The sequence below is a fragment of the Dermacentor andersoni genome, chromosome 4, assembly GCF_023375885.2.
Source record: "Dermacentor andersoni chromosome 4, qqDerAnde1_hic_scaffold, whole genome shotgun sequence".
In the NCBI taxonomy this organism is placed as follows: Eukaryota; Metazoa; Arthropoda; class Arachnida; order Ixodida; family Ixodidae; genus Dermacentor; species Dermacentor andersoni.
The window spans coordinates 58,926,686-58,944,395 of record NC_092817.1 but is presented as its reverse complement, the minus strand read 5'-3'; the positions used below and the strand labels follow the sequence as shown (position 1 = coordinate 58,944,395).

At 49.0% G+C, this 17,710-nt stretch overlaps 1 protein-coding gene across 1 annotated transcript in view; it reads left to right on the top strand.

Annotated features, from left to right (window-relative positions):
* Positions 1–2,355: 2,355 nt before the first annotated feature.
* The window catches only part of LOC126536145 (proton channel OtopLc-like), a 31,707-nt gene continuing 16,352 nt past the window's right edge, over positions 2,356–17,710 (top strand). Inside the window, exon 1 of the mRNA XM_050183014.3 lies at positions 2,356–3,500. The gene's annotated coding sequence lies outside the window, so the exon portion shown is untranslated. The remainder of the gene's footprint in view (positions 3,501–17,710) is intronic.

Genomic DNA, 17,710 nt, shown 5'->3' with positions numbered 1-17,710 from the left:
TAAGACGGATTTCTGACTTAATATTGTTAGGCCGTTTCACCTCAACGCTTTTGGCAAATACAGACATTTTCCAGAACCATAGTGTAAGTATGCAGACTACAAAATTATTTTTATTTTTTTCTTTAGTCCGAACGTATCAGGTCTTCAAGTGCTTTTACTTTTCTTTTTTTAAAACGTTTCATCGCTTGCTTCGAGAACGCTTTTGAAAAGCCACCCTGCTTTATCGGCTATGGCTAGCAATAACTTCTACGAAGTCCCTTGCTTTTTCTTTTTTTTTTTCGCATCAGGATGGTCGACAACACCTCGTGGTATGGCTGCGGTCGCGAGGAGACCCTTCAACGCGGTCTGTGTGACTCTCCTCGCTACAGTGTACGAAGACGATCGCTAGCAATTGTGCTAGCTCGATTTAATAAAAAGCTATTATCATTGAGAGCCATTCTGGGACGCCTATATAACTCATAAGCCATCGCAGCTGAAGGCGACGTAGGTGTGACTACAGTTTTTAAGGACAACAGACCAGCACAAGCAGCTGCAGCCGGAATGGGCGAGCTGTGACGAGCTGTGATTTGTGTGTGTGCTTTCTCTCTCTCTCTCTGCTTACTTATTTTTCTACTACCCCTTTTTCCGTTGTAGGGTAGCAAACCGTACTTACAGATCTGGTTAACATCCCTACCTTTCCCCTCTTCTTCATAACCCTCGGTGTTTAGTTGGACTTATAATTGTTTTTAACAGTGACAGATGGATGCCAGCAAATGGACACACACAAGCATGTCCTGCCAACATGGCCGAACGTCAACGCTGGTCAAGCTCGTTTGGGCTTGTTTCGAGAAAGCTATCCCTTCGATGCATTGCGAGATAGAAAAAAAAAAGAAAGACAGCCGACACGGGGCACTGGCTACGAGCGAGAGAGAAAATGTTAGCTCATCCGCACGGCCACCCCGGGCAAGTATTTCATCGGCCCGTTTTCTTTTGGTAACCCTCACCGTCGATGATAGTGCACATTCGCGTGACAAATGCGCGAAGGCACATTTCGCGTTGTAAATAAAAGGCGGGTATGGCGGCACAGGAAGCGTCCATGTGAAACCGCACGCCCCTTTCGCAGTCCGAACGGAGGCGACGGGCGGCGTTCCTCGGCACCTGCAGCGTGCGCGTCGTTGTCCCGCGCCGCCGTTGTTTGCCCAGCGGGAGCGTCGCGCGCGAGGGCGTGGACGAGAGGGCCGCGCCGCCGGTGCCGCCGTATCCGGTCCCGTCAGCGAGAGCTAGCTGCCCGCGCAGAAGCCGCCGCATCGCGCTTTACAAACACGGGCTCTCCGGTCTCGCGAAAGGTCCTCCTCGGCCGGCCGTCCCCGCAGCAGACAAGCGACGTCGCTCGCCCCAGTGACTTTTTATGATTGCGCGTCGCTGGCTGGCGACGCTCGCGGGAACTGCCACGAGGAGTGTGCCTGCCCTCTCCTTTTGCGCGCGCTCTCCGTTGTCGTCAGCCACGATGACGCCGCGACAACTTGACGACGCGAGGACGCCGCCGTCGCGCTGACAGCGAGTGTGCGTCGCTCGCTGTCGACGCTGCTCTGCGCTGCCCCTAATGGTAATCAAAGTGAGAGATCCTTGGAAGAGAGCAAAGGGAGTGTTTCTCGTACCGGGAGGAAAAAGTATTCAGACTGAATATATTAACATTCCACCGGGGGCGTAGCCGGAGGTTCTTAGAAAAAAAAAGCGTAATTTTAATAAGCCCCACAAGAACTCCTTCCTCAGAAGGAAAGGTAGGTTATGGAAAGGCTGAAAATGCTCTAAAAAAAAGAAATAATACGATGATACAAGATATTCCCGGCTGTATATGACCTCGCTGATCAACTGTGGACCGTCCGGCATGCCGAGGAAGCCGTCCGTGTCCAAGGACTCGAGGCCGTCACCTACGCTGGGGTGCTTATGGCCCCGCACCGCCCAAATAGCCGGACACTTAGAATAAGGTTTTCACTCACTCACTCTATATGCTATTGCATTCTAGCAGAAGGGCGCGTAACCCTTATTCAGAACCTAACCTTGACTAGCGGAGAAGTGGCGTTGCTTTGATTGACTTGGGTAAGTATAATATGCCGTCTCCGTCTGACTGCTTAGTTAGCGGCTCTTTGTTGGACCATGCCTTGTAGAGCTCCTGCGCATATCCTTGGCTCTAAAGGAATGCCTCTTGGGCTAAGAAGCGCGAAGATACATTCATTTCTCTTGACACCACTTCCCCGTTTACCGTCTTTCATCGTGATAACATCCTGCAGAAATATAGGCAAATCGTAGGCAACAGTCAAGCCAGATGCTGGACGCTCTGTCACGTTGTCGCCAACCTTTGTTCTTTTCTGCGGGCGGCTAGATCGTTAAAGTTGATATCGACGCCGACGTGCATGTCCTCGTTTCATACTCTGTTTTTCTCACGATTCTTCACTGCGACCTTGGGTCAACAGCAGGGTGCTATGCATTGTCTCAGAAGGAACGAAAAGTATTTGGTGGGCGTCGAAGAAAACCGGAAATAAAAGCTAGACCAACAGTGAGATCAAGCTCCGTATGATGCGTCGAATCCTCCTGGTTCTTTTATATTCGTTTTCTTTTTCTTTTCTTTTTTCATATTGGACAATACGCCTTAGGAGGAAGGTGCCTTTTCTCAGTAAATTAAAGATTAAAAGTCGCCCTTCTTTTTGTTTCGGTCTAGCAAGCACTTTCAGATTGTGGCCTCCTAAAGACATGCCTTCCGCATGAATATCGTGTTCTTAGGCTCACTGGCACAGATACGAAAGACGCGAGACTCTTTGCACTCGAAAAGCCGGGGCAAGTAACGAAGTAGCAGTAAATACCACTTGAACGGGACACCCGCAAGACTGTGTAACCGTGCCCGCGCTGCTCCCTTTAGAGAGACAGGGCGCTCGTCTTGGAGGGGCGAGACATACTCTTTAATAACATCGTGACAAGAAAAACGAAAGGAAAGAAAACCCAGGAGAAAGTGCCTCGGGCTCTTAGAACCGGGAGGCAAGCAAAGGGCAAGCCAAGGCACCCTCGCCTCCCTCTTCGAAATCAGTCTCGCCCCGAGCGCCACACGGCGGGCTACAGCGGGCTGGCGGGACGACCCTCCCGCGCGCACACCCTCGCCACGTGCTGGTCGCAACGCAAGCCGAGCCGCTGCGTGTCCAGAGAAGCGGAGCGGACGAAGGCTCGAGCTGGGGTGCCCGCCGGATGCTGCGGACCGCGTCACTCACCCCTCGCGCGAGACGCGGCTGATCGGCGAGCTTCAGAGCGGCCTGCCAGCGCTGTTGCCGCTGGCGTCGCTGCCTTTCACTTGTCGACTCTTCGTGTTTACCCGCTCTGTGGGTGGAGAGCCCGGCTGTGATGATGAGACGCGCGGATGGTCTCAAGATGACGGCGACTCGCCGACAACGACCGGTGGTCTCCTCTGAGGATTGACGCTCGTCTGCCCCCTTCGGCGGAGGAAGAAGAAGGGTGCGCTGTGCGTAACGAAGGTGAGGACGTCTTCTGCTGGCATTATAGCCTCCACTGTGGGGTGAGGTCGTCCTTCGGATGTTCTTTTTTTTTTTTTGTATACAGTCCCAAATGTGTAGTCTGGATGCTGTACAAATCAGGAGGTTCTGCGGTTCGACACTTACAAGCCTCCCGCCGAAATGACTCTCTCCGCCTATAGCTCCGCATTGTAGTTCCGTGGATGCTACCGCTAAGCAGATGGGCAGTATCAACTAAAACCTTTTAACAGGGCATTCGCCACCACACACTTACCTATTCGCGAACTGCGAGGGAAGACCATGGCTTCACCGCTCTTCACAGGCACGTTCCTACTTCTCGGAATGCGCATCGAAGCGTGACACTCTTTCTTGAAAGATGGGCACATCAGTATAGAATTTGCACAGCGTCTCCCACAACGTGTAACTTGATCGCAATCACGTTGACGACCGTTGAAATAACCTATTGCAGCCCAGCTTCAACCATAAGCGCGGTCGGCGGGAAGATGACGCACTAGTGTGGCTTTCCCTCGCTGAAGGTATCTTGTGCAGCGCAGGAGGGACGCGAATATGGGTAGGTAGCGAAGTGCAGCATTACAAGCAGTGCTGCGAGACTTTTAGACATACAGAATTGAGGTCTTTGAAAGGAAAGTTCAAATCCACCTGACATTAACACGATATAGCAGATTATTAATTATTCCAGTGCTTCTAGTTGTCGATTAAGGCGCTGTCGTCCCATCATCTGCTGGAGTCCGTATTAGCTCGGTTGGTAGAGTGACTGCCCCGGAAAGCACTAGTGCTGGGTGCGATCCACGGCAACATTAGCATAGAAATTAACATAATTTCTTTTCATGTTGACTGTTACGGCTTCAAGCTACAGTTACGGTATAAAGTGCACCGCAGCAAAGGAATTAAGAATACATTTTGGCCAACAAGCACCAACATCTGGGCACACTATATAGCTTCTGCTTTCAACTTTCGTTCAAACGCAACCGCCGTTGCTGAGAATAGACCTCATGACCACGTGCTCAGAATGAGACGGAGACTATGAAATCGGATAACGAAAAGCGAAGTGTAAACTCGGTCAAGTGAGTAGGGCAGAAACCTGCCGACTGTCCACAAAAGCAGCAGACGCGAAATTTTAGCGTTGTCTTTTTCTTTTTGACTAACGACATCGATTACGCCCGTGTCGCGCGTGTCTGATGATGTATCCCTTGCCCTCGGATACTTGTTATCACATAATCGTCATGTACTTGTCGAATGTTTTCGTACAGTCACCCTTCTCATTTGTACGAACAGTGCGAAGACTCGCGTCTCTCTCTCTCTCTCTTTCTCTCATTATTTCTGATCACACGCGCAGAGAATTCAGTTGCCTCTAGAACCATGTTCCGCAAATACTGACGCAGAACAGCGTGATAAACAAAGGACGAGCAATCTTCTTCGTCAATATGGAATACTAACTTACCCAGCATTCAGTACTTCAGAGTTAAGGAACTGTCGCGAAGCTACAAGCTCCCGAGCACTAGCTCGCAGATAAGTTTAACCCTCCAAGCTCGTTTCGAAGGACTCTAATGATCCAGGCAGGAAAAGGTCAGTGCACCGACCGAAATAACCGCGAGAAGGCTGACGAGTGACGTGCTTCTATATAGCGCGCCAAACGCCTGCAACATAAATTCATTTTTTTCTCGGTTTGTACGAAAGTATAGCTGCGCTCACTTTTCCCTGAATTTCAGCTTTGCACCTCAAATCGGCATTTCAACTGGCCGCGTCCGCAAGTGCAGAAAGCGAAAACGGCCTATCTAAACCTATGCGGCGCACACTACAGTCATTTGGCTCAATCCACGCTTAATTCGTGCCGCGATGTTCGTGTCGCCGCCAGAAATTATAGCTTTTCGCCCATAGTAAGTACTATATATTAAGCCATCAAGCACCTTACCAGAAAGGTTTGCCGTTAAGCTTTCGTTGAAGTTGTGGGCGCGTTGTTGACTAGCTTACGGTAATCGGGACCGCTAAAACTGAACATTTCTTTGTCGTATGACGCATCTGATGTCCAGATGAATTGATCAACTTGATCCTCTCGAAGTCATTGGCCACGTTGTGCGGAACACGCCAGTTCTCGTTAGATCACGGAAACCAAGCAGTATTTGGCTCATTTTGGAGCGAGAACCATCCGAGAACCCCGAGCACTCTCTGTTAGTTTCACTGTGCGCCTTGTGCGAGACGGTTAAGAGTGAGCGTATAGTAGGAGGTACCCGCCTCCCCACACCCGTATAGCCAGCGCCGCCGATTCCGTTTGAAGGTACTCGATGCACCCCTAGTCCCTAATTGTTAACGAGCGCTGGGGCGAGTGAAAACCCCGTAGCGACGGAAGCATTCATCAAAGGCCGGCGATGCCTTCAGCAAAAACAGCAAAAAAAGGCAGCTTGCGAACCATCAGCCATGTACAAACACGCTCCCAGGGTGCCCACTGCGTTATGTGACCCAGTTACTACCACCAGAAAGGAAAACACGTCACAAGTTTCCCACCATAGCCTCGTGTAGGCTCATAGCGCGGATGGCAACCGCAGACGCCCATACATGTCGGAAGTTCGACCGCTCGCGAATCCTCCAGCAGCCCGCCGAGACGCTTGTGCAATCGCGCTTGGCAAGGGGAAACCGTGCCAGCCGAGGAGCTGCACGCTCCGTTGCTGCAGGCGCGGCCAAGAAAGAGCAAATCGCTCCGAGAAATCATGTGTGTCGTCACCCGCGGCTCTTCTCCGGTGACCCGCGGCGTCGCCTCGCGCTAGAACTGCGTGCAGCGAAAACATAACCGAAAGCTCTCTCTCTCTCTCTCTTCCGTTCCTCCTCCGCGGCGTAAATCTGCCACGCCGTGTGTCTGGAGCCGTCAATGAAGAGCGCCTCGGCGACACGTCTTCCGCGCAATCGTATCCGTTATGTAGCGTCGTCGCATGTGCGAGTTGACTGCGTGTTGGAACCATTTCAGCACGTGCGTAAAACTCGAAACGACCGTGCGTCGCATTTTGTTTCTTTTCTACGCGAGATTGCATAACCGTGCGTGCACGTCCGAACGCGGACACACTTTGAGGAATTGCTTCCTCTGCCGCTGTCTTGCTGAACATCGCAAAGGTTTCTTGAAGCAGAAGCGCATTTCCAGCCGCTGCCGCGACGGTTCGACGCCGCACGATAACCACGCTGATCAAACGTGCGGATTATTTTGAAGCAAAGCCATTGCACATGGCAAGGTCTCTAATATGGATTCTTTTGGATTTCAGGAAAAATTGCGTGCCTTCACATAGACCTGTTCTTTGCGCCATGATTAGTGCACACACTGCCTATACAGGCTGTTTCACTTAGCTTGAGCCAAACCTAAAAAGATATGCAGATGCTGCGTAGCTGGGCAAAAACTAAGGTAATGTTGTTTGCCGTCGGTTCGAGATGCTGAGGTTATTTTGGGCATTCTGCCGAATTAGACCATTAGTCTTAATAAAATAATGAACTTCTCAATTACTATAATTAGATAAAAAGTGTCAATGACAAAATTGTAAAGCAACATGAGAAACTCCCGATGCAGCTTTCTGTTGCTCACCGCGAGCTACATAAAAGTTTTTTTTTTTTTTTCCGAGTGTGAAAGAAGCCCGCGTACACGCAAAGTGCCTCGAGCGGCCAGGCACGCGGCAATCTTGCGTATATTCGTGGGCTTCTTTCCCGCTCGGAAAAACACCTTTATGTAGCACGTATTATTATTCAGCACGTAGAAAGAACATGACATGTAATGTTCATGTCATGACACGCATGGTATGTATGCATGACATGAATGACATGACAAGAATTATTTGCACGCATGGCATGGCATTACAAGAATGACATTCAGGCATGGCATGGCATGATTAACATGATAAAGAAGTGGAACAGTGCCGGTGCACTTTTACCGCCAGGGTAAGCTTGGCTCCTGCGGGGCAAGGAGCGGCTTTACCGCATAGCTCTGGAACGAAATTACGGACTTTTGCGCAACTCTGCTCTCTTAGAGAGAGAAAGAGAGCAAATGATAAATGAAAGGCAGGGAGATTAACCAGGACTGAGCCCGGTTGGCTACCCTACACTGGGAAAAGGGAAAGGGGGAGGGAAAGATTAAAAGAAAAAAAGCCCCCAGGGGATATCGTTCGGTCCCTCAGCTCTGTTAGGGGGAATACACAGAGACACTAATATGCTGTATTAAATGCGAAGCATTTCTTGGCGAACATTTGCCACTTTTACAGTATCTATCTATCTGTCTGTCTGTCTGTCTGTCTGTCTGTCTGTCTGTCTGTCTGTCTGTCTGTCTGTCTGTCTGTCTGTCTGTCTGTCTGTCTGTCTGTCTGTCTATCTGTCTGTCTGTCTGTCTGTCTGTCTGTCTGTCTGTCTGTCTGTCTGTCTGTCTGTCTGTCTGTCTGTCTGTCTGTCTGTCTGTCTGTCCGTCCGTCCGTCCGTCCGTCCGTCCGTCCGTCTGTCTGTCTGTCTGTCTGTCTGTCTGTCTGTCTGTCTGTCTGTCTGTCTGTCTGTCTGTCTGTCTGTCTGTCTGTCTGTCTGTCTGTCTGTCTGCGTCTTGGTGCTCCAATGGTCGTTTCGTTAACTTGTTATGTACCAAAATTGGCATAGTATGACAAGAGTGTATGACGAACGTGAATGATAGGTCATGTAGCTCATGAAACAGCAACCTACGTCTTGGTATGTACCAAAATTAGCATAGTATAACAAGAGTGTATGATGAACACAAATGATAGGTCATGACATGCGTGTTATACAGCTCATAAAACAGCCGCCTACGTCTTGGTGCTCTCATGGTCGTTTCGCTAACTTGGTATGTACCGAAAGTGGCATAGTATGATAAGAGTGTATGAAGAACGTAAATGATAGGTCATGACATGGATGTCACGACATGCGTGTCATGTAGGTCATGAAACAGCCGCCTAAGTCTTGGCGTTCTCGTGGTCGTTTCGTTAACTTGGTAAGCTCCCCGCACACTGCTTCGCATAACATCAATTCCCACAGGGCGTGGGATCTGCCGGATTTTTTATCAAATGCGCTCTCCGTGGTTGCCCTTCACGCTCCAATGACTTGCACCGCCAAATGAACGTAGCTACACCGCGCCTCATAAGACACGTCAGAGGTACGCTCCGTGTTGCTGCCTTTTTGCAAGATGAGCAACCAAGTGTCGCGCGTATATGTTTGGTTAAGGCTCATTCACGCTAGGCCAACACGACACCGATTTCGGTCTGCCGACTGTCGGCGACAACGTTTTTTCCTTCGTGTCGGCGCTTCTGTCGCACTATACCGACGCCGACAGTCGGCGGAGAGCTCGGCGTCGGTACAGCGTGACAGAGGCGCCGACAGTCGGCAGGCTGAAACGGCACAAGAGGGCGCTCCGGGGCGCAGCAGTACGATTTGTCGAGGATGCCAATTAAAAAAAAAATATCGGTCTCTGGCCCCCTACTTTTTGTACAGGACCGCATTACATACGCTAGTTACTGCCCGAACAAGTTACCAAAAAGATTGCTTCCGAGGTCTTCCTAATGTTTGTTCACAATATCGCTCAAGCTGTAACTTCAAGTACGCTAAAGTTTTTTTTCATTTTTTTTTAATAGCGACGTTCCAAAAGGCAGATACCAATTTCCAACCAATCTGCTTTGCCTGTTGCCATTTGATGCTTACATCTACTCTCGATTACGGGAAAGCCAGCTAGAGACAGCAATTTCTTTTAGTGCCTATGTGCTGAAAACATCATGGGGCGTTTTTGTGTTGAACTTTATTTTAATGCTTGTTTCGTGCTTTGTTGTTTTGATGATTGTGCCGCGCAGAACTTCTTGCGTGTTACGTCCCTTTCTGCGATTCCACGTAAAGATGTGACGGCGTCCCATTCCATGAGTTTCCCACTGACCTAGTCCTGCTACAGTGGTGAACAGTGAACATATCCCGAAAGAACTTAGTTGTCTACGGCAACATTCCTTCGTCGGTCGTACGCACTGCCCATTTCAAACAAAAAGACTACAGAAAATACTTCAAGCTAAAGAAGCTTGTACCCGGAACTGTTCGGACATTTCTTCCTTTGTATCATAGAAGTTATTTTTCCTGATACCACAGAAGATGTCGTCTGTTTAGGAGCCTCTTAAGTAACCAACTAAAACAAAACCACTTCCTCTTGGGGCACCAAACGCCGGTGAGTAAATAAGTCGGAGGAATTTGTTTCGAGTGATATAAAGTGTACAGAGAGAGGCACCAGAAGCACGGACGATGAGAGCGGACGCAAGTCGACGCAGGCCGCGTATCCGTCGTTTTTAAGGTGAAAGCCTTATATGAAACGGAAAATCCGGCGAGCGTCCGGCATTAGCATCGGATGGCAAAAAAAAAAAAAGAAACACACGTGACCAAGTGATGACGTCACATTCCCGGCGCTGCACCCGCTGCGGCTCGCACTGCGAAATCTCACGGTGAACAGCCACGGCGTCAAACAGGTGCCGTGACCCACCCCCCAAAATAGATTAAGGTGGATTCAAGTGGATTAAGGTGGCTTAACGCGGTTTAAGGTGGAACAAAGTGGATTAAGGTGGATTAATAGTGGTAGAAGTTAGAGCAAGGTGGGTTAAGATTGGTACAAATTAAATCAATGTGGATTAAGGTTGGTACAGATTAGAACAAGGTAGACTTAGGTGGATTTGCCATCGTGTTGTCTATGTAGCCAGGAGCCACGTTTTTGTTGCCGAATAAATAATTTATTTCTGTCACATTTCGATGCGTTTTTCTTCAAAGACACAGAAATGCCAGCTGCAACACATTCAGGAGTGTGTATGCAGTGAGAACAATGACGTCGCCACCGGTTATTAAATACTTGCGAAACAGTAAACATCCACTAGAGGATATTTATCGTATCTATCATCGTTTTATTCATTAACAGAAACAGGAAGGAATCAACGGGCCGCTCCAGAAAGAACGGCCGTGCGTCAGTTCAGCTGAAGTTTTCCACGCAACGGTAGCAATTCACAGCGGTGGAATTTCGCAAAAGTTCTTCAACTATTTAATTTCCGTGATTATGCAAAAAAAAAAACTTCGTTATGATGATGAAGGAGTTCTACAACTTCATATTTGTCTTACTTAATGAAACTTAATTTATTTTTAAGTATTTCTCTATACGCTATCAATCCACCCAGAGTGTGTACGCAGGTTCCCAACGGCTGTATTGTGATAAAAAAAGAAGAGTGATCGCGTTTGTCGAAAAATGTGTATGATCTTGCTATTGTCGTGGATTGGGGTTTCATACAGTATGCTTCCCTACTTTGCTCGTGCGTCTAAACTCGGAGGACTTTCATAAATATTGCTTGACGGCTCGTTAAGCGTCCTGCATGGCTCAGCTTCTCGTTGAGTGACCTGTGTGGCAAGCCTGCATGTCTCCATCAAAAAGCAATATTGGCAGTTGCTCAATAAGTACCTCGTTAGCTTCTTAAAAGTTAGGGGTCGGCGAATGCCGAAGTTTCGAACACAAGTCGAATATCTCACACTAATTATTCGTATTCAAAGAGGAACTACTCGCTTTTTACAAATATTAAAATGTTACCGAATATCTCGCGACAACCGAGTGGTAAAGTTGTGTTACTGTTCGCTGTTTTCTAAATAGAGTATAGCAAATGATCGCAAGTTAAACAACGAAAAAAGTTTCCGAAGAAATGCAGAAACAAAATGGGTAATGCAAGCCTTGTTTTAGCTTTTTGCAGCGGAAGACTACACGAAAACCTATAGTTTATGTTTGTATTCTGTCATTCAGTGTTTTTGGCAGTCTAGTAATGAAGTAGTTTTATATTTTACGCTACAACCAGAGTTGTTTTACTTGCGACGAACTCTTTTACATGTGGCTACGGCACACAAGTTCTTCAATACCCTTTTCTTCTGCTTCTTTTCTTTTTTACTCGATTTCGTATATTTTTTAAGCAATCATTTATTTAGCACTTTTAGAAAGCTAGCTAGTCGTATAACAGGCATTCATTTTGAAGCGGCTGTTTCCAACCAAGCTGTAAAAGTTATTGAGAGGATAACTAGTGCAGTTTTTTTTTTTTTTTGTATAACAAATTAGCAACCTTTTGTTTAAAACTGATCATTTGTATATAATATAGTTAGTTGCCTTTTTCGCACGTCTAGGCGTGGCACATAAATATACCTGAATAAATGTTCCTGCTGTAGGTGTTTGCGTCTGCGCTTGACTATTCGATATTCCATTCGGCATTCGAAACCTAATATTCGTATTCAATTCGTATTCGAAAAATGTGTTCGCCCCCCTCTAATTATAGTCCATGCAGCGTAATTGCGTTCTTGAGTCTCGTTCAGTGATCTCATTACAATACATTTCATGGCCTAAATAAATATTTTCGTGCCTTCTGGTCCTTGTTCTCGAAATGTTCTCTTCTACCATGGGCAACACACATTTCAATGATTATCGCGGTATCAATTTAATGGACACTCCTGGCGAATTTCCGCCGTTGGGGTCGTCGTGATGTTCCGCATATATTTAGGTATATGTATATGCCCTATATTCGTCCATGTCGTATACTCAAGGTAGACGTTGTACCTACGATTAACTGCCGATGTTGCTCAAACCAAGCCTTACGCGTGCTTGACTAAGTTATTCCCCCAGAATTTTAGAATTGCAAGCCGTAAGCGGAAGTCATTCGACATTACACATTCACAGCGCATGCCTTTTATCTCAAGTCTTCTCGTCCTCTAAGTAAGTGCAAAATATTTTCGATGCTCACAATATGAAAATGATGCAATTTCGCTGGCGCCGCTCTTTACGGGTGGCGCAGTGGCTCTTTTGCGATGCCATTACATGCCCCTGACGGTGTGTCAAAGCTTTCAAAGGTGCCAGAAATTTGGCACTCCCGCATATGTCGCGTGCGCGTATAGACGTACCCGCGTATAGTTAGAGCACCGTCCAAGGAGGTCAAGCGCAACGATAAGCATTGCTATCGCTGTCAATGCTTCGCCCTTCGGGAGAAACTGCCTTTTTATTCATGTTCTTGTTTTATCTTTCTTATTGGTGACGACGTTCTATGAGCATATGGCACTTAGCGCAGCTGCAGCTTCTGCAATAGCGAAGTTTTGTTCAGAAACGTGGAGGAAGAAAACTAAGGAGAGGCCCTACCCCCTCCGCGCGCTAGGAGAAAAGTGTGGAGGAAATGACGTGGTAGGTTCTCCTTTGTTTTGCTGTTATTTTATTTCTTTGCTGTAGTGGCCCCGCCTTTCGGGCCACAATGGTGGCTTTGTTATTGTTCTGTGCGCTCACACGTGTTGCTCCGTAGGCTTCGTACCGTGGCAAAGGCGCCGTGCGGGCAGGTTTGCGTTGGTCTCCGTGTTTTGTTGCGCTGTGTTATCTGGACCGTGCTCTACCGGATGTTGCTGTGGCTAGGTGGGACAGGAGGAACTAAAGTTCGTGAAATGAACGCGCATGCAACGCTGTACGCAATGTACCGCGCCACGGCAATGGCAACGGACGAAGGAATATCCGCGGGAAATTTTGCCCTCTTTGGCGGAATCATGCTAGCGTGTTAACGATTGCTTAGTATTGCTGCGGAGCGCGCGGGTCCGAGCAGCACGGTTGCGCGCAGCGCAGCGTGGTTTCGCGAGAAATGTAAACAAGAGAGGAAGCTGGCCCGATAGGCGGAGCAACGCCATGAGCAACGCCAACTTCCGGCTTCACTTTCGCTTCACAAAGAGTGACGTCAGGGCCTCTCCTGAGTTTCCTTCCTCCGTGCTCAGAAATTAGTTAGTCCTACATTTTTTATTGCGATAGCAATGGACGGTCGAGGCGCCTTCACGCCGTTGGCGCTGCTGCTGTCATGCTGCCCCGCTTTCGACGGCGCATGCGCGGAGGGCTAGACGGTGCCCAGAAACGCGGTGCGTTTAGCAGAATTAAAAAAAAATCCCTGCCTATCCTCCACTTTCTCTCTCTCTCTTTCTATCTCTCTCTGTCTGACAAATTCCGGCTTCTCGTAAGTTTGTGCCAAATTTTGTTTAGCTTCTCAGACACGCCTACACAAACACCACAAGTGCGTTTTTTTTTCTTACCGAATATTTCACGGATTCTAGCGGGTTTAGAATGTCGTTATAGCGGAATGTGCGCGAGAGAAAGCTGGAACTCTAACTGCGACTCTGAGAAATAAATGAAGCTGACTGTTCTCTCGAGCGTTACTCTCTCAGAAAGTACCAAAGTGCTGCTGCGCGTTTCTCAAGGACGACGGACTGTGCGGCGACATTTGAATGCGCAGCGAACGCTGTCGCATCAGGCGTACCACTTTCTGTCAATTTCCGCTCTTTCTTTTTATGCGAAGCATATTACTAGAGCTCAACCCAGCTCCTCAGGCGCGGCGGTGTCGCCTTCAATACCACGTGACACCGTGACGTCACGACAGAGGATAAACGGGGCTCCAACTCGCGCCGTCGCTCGCGGCGTCGCGGCGGTATATAAGCAGCTGCGCTTGTTTTTAGGTGGCTTTGGCTCAACTCTTGCAAGATGGGCTGGGTGGGAATCAAACCAGGGTCTCCGGAGTGTGAGACGGAGACGCTACCACTGAGCCATGAGTACGATGCTTCGAAGCGGTACAAAAGCGCCTCTAGTGAATGCGGTGTTGCCTTAGAAACGAGCTGTTTCTAAGGCTCAGGCGTGCGTCTCTTGCTCAGGCGCACATTTCGTTGCCGCGCCGAACGCTGCGTTGCTCGACGCTCACCGCGTCCAATGCGCGGCGCGTAGTCGCTGCGCCGTAGCCCATTGTCTTACACCCCTTGGCGGGTCGACGGGAACGCTGTCGCGTTCCACTCTTGAAGGCGAAGCAGAGTAACGCATGAGTTGTTTCTTCTACTAGCCGAACCAAATATAGCCAAGCAACAGCAGTTCACAAGGCTAAACAGTGGTTCAACAACTAAAATAAAGGCTAGTATGCTTCGCATCCTGGGCTTAACCTTAGCTAAGCCACAGCCATTTTTTCTTCTTGTTGCGCACTCCTTCCCCGCTGCTACCAACCTAACCGGGAGCGACGTGACTGGCCTTCATACAGATCATGTCATCTCTTTCCTGCAGTACCCAAAGAAAAAGAAGGAGGTGGAGATGCATTTTATGAAGCTTACGTTCTGTGCTATGTAATTAGGGCACGCTCACAAATAATCACCTAGATCGCCGCGAGCTTGGAAGAACGCACAAAACTATGAGGTAAGAAGTCCTGTATTGCCTTGGAGAGTTGTAGAAGGGTGACTTCGGAAGGGCGGCTTCAGTTCTTTGAAGAGCGGCGCTGTGAAAACCACAACCAACGCGCGTGGATTAATCGTCCAGAGAAGCCATATTCTTCTTCTTTTTTTATTTATTTATATATCTTTGTGAGGGGGGCGCGGCGAGGGATAGCTGAATTGTTGCCGTCTATGCCAATGAGTGAGGAGAGTTTAAGTATATCCAAGGATGTGTAAGCCCTTAGCTGCAAATGAACACCGAATGCATTAGTTAATCGACAACCGTCGTTGTAATAACTCCAGCGCAGCAACTGGCTATCGGAAAATATATCTTGAAATGTGAAAAATTACCGTGGTTGAACGCGGTTAAACCAAGTTTGTCGAACGACAGCACGATTTTGCTTACTTTGGGAAAGGACACAGACGCTGCTCGGCGCGGCAGCAGCAGCGAGCGAATTGACCTTCAAGCTGCGTCTCGCTTCAACGCGAACTAAGCGTCGAAAGTACAGCGCATACGACGCTACCAGCACTCGGAGCACTTTGTACATATCGCAGATCGCTTTGAAAATGGCCCCGGGGACCGCGGGACCTCACACTTTGTCAACATCTCAGATCGCTTTCAAGATATGGGGGCCCACGCGGCGTACGCAGCAGCCGCCGGTAGTGGGAGGCTAAGTCCCAGTTTGACTTTGGCTGAGGTTGAAGATCAGATCAGGTGTTCCCTGGCTTTGTACCCGGAGTAGTAGAGCTATCGATCTGAAAGTGCGTACAGCAAACAGCCCAACTCCATTGACGCGACCGGCAGCCGACGAGCTAGAAGCGACGACGCCGCTCGCGCTGTCGCGGTGCCATCGCTGTCGTCGTCCGGCGTCCTTGACAGCTCGCGGTCCCGAGCCGTGGCCTTGCGCCCTCCTTTTGTGCCACTCATTGGACAGACCTTGTCGCTTTGCGTGGCGTGTTTACTTCCTCGTGTGCGGACGCTGCGAGGGCGCGAATCAATGCGTGTCGAGGTTCGGGACCAGCTAAGCTCTACGAGGGCGGACGCGCCTCGGAGATGTCACCGTGGCAGGCGGCGACGGCGGTGGGGGCGCCTGTGCAAACTCAGAACATCGACGCGCGTGATGCAAGGTGACAGCCGCTTTTGGGCTGAACCTAAAGTAACCGTGGGAGCGGTGATGCTGAACTTGGCTCCGGCCCGCTCCCTGGGCATCGCGACAAGCTCGCTTCTTAGAGCTGCAAGAGATGTGTTGGTCGTAGGGTGCGCGTTGTCTTACCAGCAGGCTCAGTGGATCACAATGATAATGTGCAGTGTTCAGGTTGCTGCTGTCCTCGCATAGGTATGCGGCTAAGCAGTCAGGTAGCGGGTTCACGCTCTTCGGAAATGCATCCAGGGCAGAAAATTGTGCAGTCGCAGCTGAACATACCTATTCAGAGTCCTTTCTTAAAGATTGCTGAAGTTTCTTGCTTCTTGAGAGGTTGAGGTACTTTCAAGTACAAACGGCTACGACCAACATTGCTTATATATTCTGCATAGTTATTAAGGGTTTCGCACTGCCGTTCGCAGTAGTTTCGAAGGGCATCAGAGAGTCGCTGTACTTGATTTTCGCTTTCTTTCTTTATCGTGTACATCGCGTAAACGGAAATTACGCCAGTTCTCCGCAAAGCGATCTCAGCACGGCTCCCAGTGCCGTCGATTAGTCTCCAAGGGGATATATGAATGAGCGACGCAAGGGGGAATAAGGACAATCATGCGCCTACGGGAAGGCATATAGATCTTCCTTTTCGTTCCTATCTCTCTCTTTTTCCATTGACATCGTCAGCCTGCTTTATACGCTTCTTCATCCTGAGCTCCAGCCTCTTGAGTTTTTCTGCTCATCTTGCCATTGGTTTTTCTTGCCACGTCTTTCTTTTTCTTTTCCTTTTTCATTCTCTTTTTTTTTTCTAAAAAAGCTAGAACTCCTTCAGCGTCTTGAAGCCAAGTCAAGGAGCATTCATTTATTATTGTGCCGGCCTCGACTGTTCAGAAAAATACGTCGGACATGCCTCATTTCAGGAAACGGATTGCCCTTCACTCATAGCGCCCTTCTTCCTCTCTCGCCGCCTTTTTTTCTTATTCCCGCTACACGCAGCAAACAACCAGCATGAGCAAATGACGCAAACGTTTCGCTATGCGCGTAGTATGAAATCGCCGCCGAATGGAACGCGAGCTGCTCATATATAAAGGCAAACAAACGCTTAGAAGCCAGCGTTGTGTAGATGATTCCTTGCGCTGTTTCTTTCTGTAGACGTTACTATATTCATATGTACTTGAATCGTACGAAGGCCCGCTACTCGGTTGCGCGAAAGAACGCGTATGCGCGCCCTGTGCATCGGCGCCGTTGCTTTGGCGGTTAAGCTCCAGCCACGAAAACGAGCGTGAGTCGGAGAACGCTGTTCGCTTTAAAGACTGGCTGTGTCCTGCACTAGTGCGGTAGGACGAGCGCCAACGAGCCCTAATCGAGGCTGTACGATGAGAGACGGCGGCGATCTGACACCGAACGCGTGGACGAGGCGTCTGGATGGCGCAGTAAAGCAGGCCGTGACGATAAGTGTCGCGCTGCCATATCTCCCGTCCTTTTGTCTCGCCATTACTCAAGATTTGACCCTCAGCTCTGTCGTTCCTAGGCAGCCGATCCGTTTCTCTTGCTAGAGAGAGGGAGATGGTTTGTATCTATGTTTCCAGTGCGTAATGCAGAATGACGCAGTCTCTTCACACGGAGAGGCAGCGGGCGCGAGAGCCCAAGATACGCTATATATACTTTGCGTCAGTCATGTAGACTTCGAAGAAATGATAAGTACTGTATATCGATAAACTGAGGACCGTCCACGGTGAGATATATTTTTTCGATAGGCGACTTCGAGAAGTGACTGGTTTAACCGAACCATTTACGTACAGGCCGTGCGAGGTTACCTTGATAGAACTGGGTAACTATGAGTTG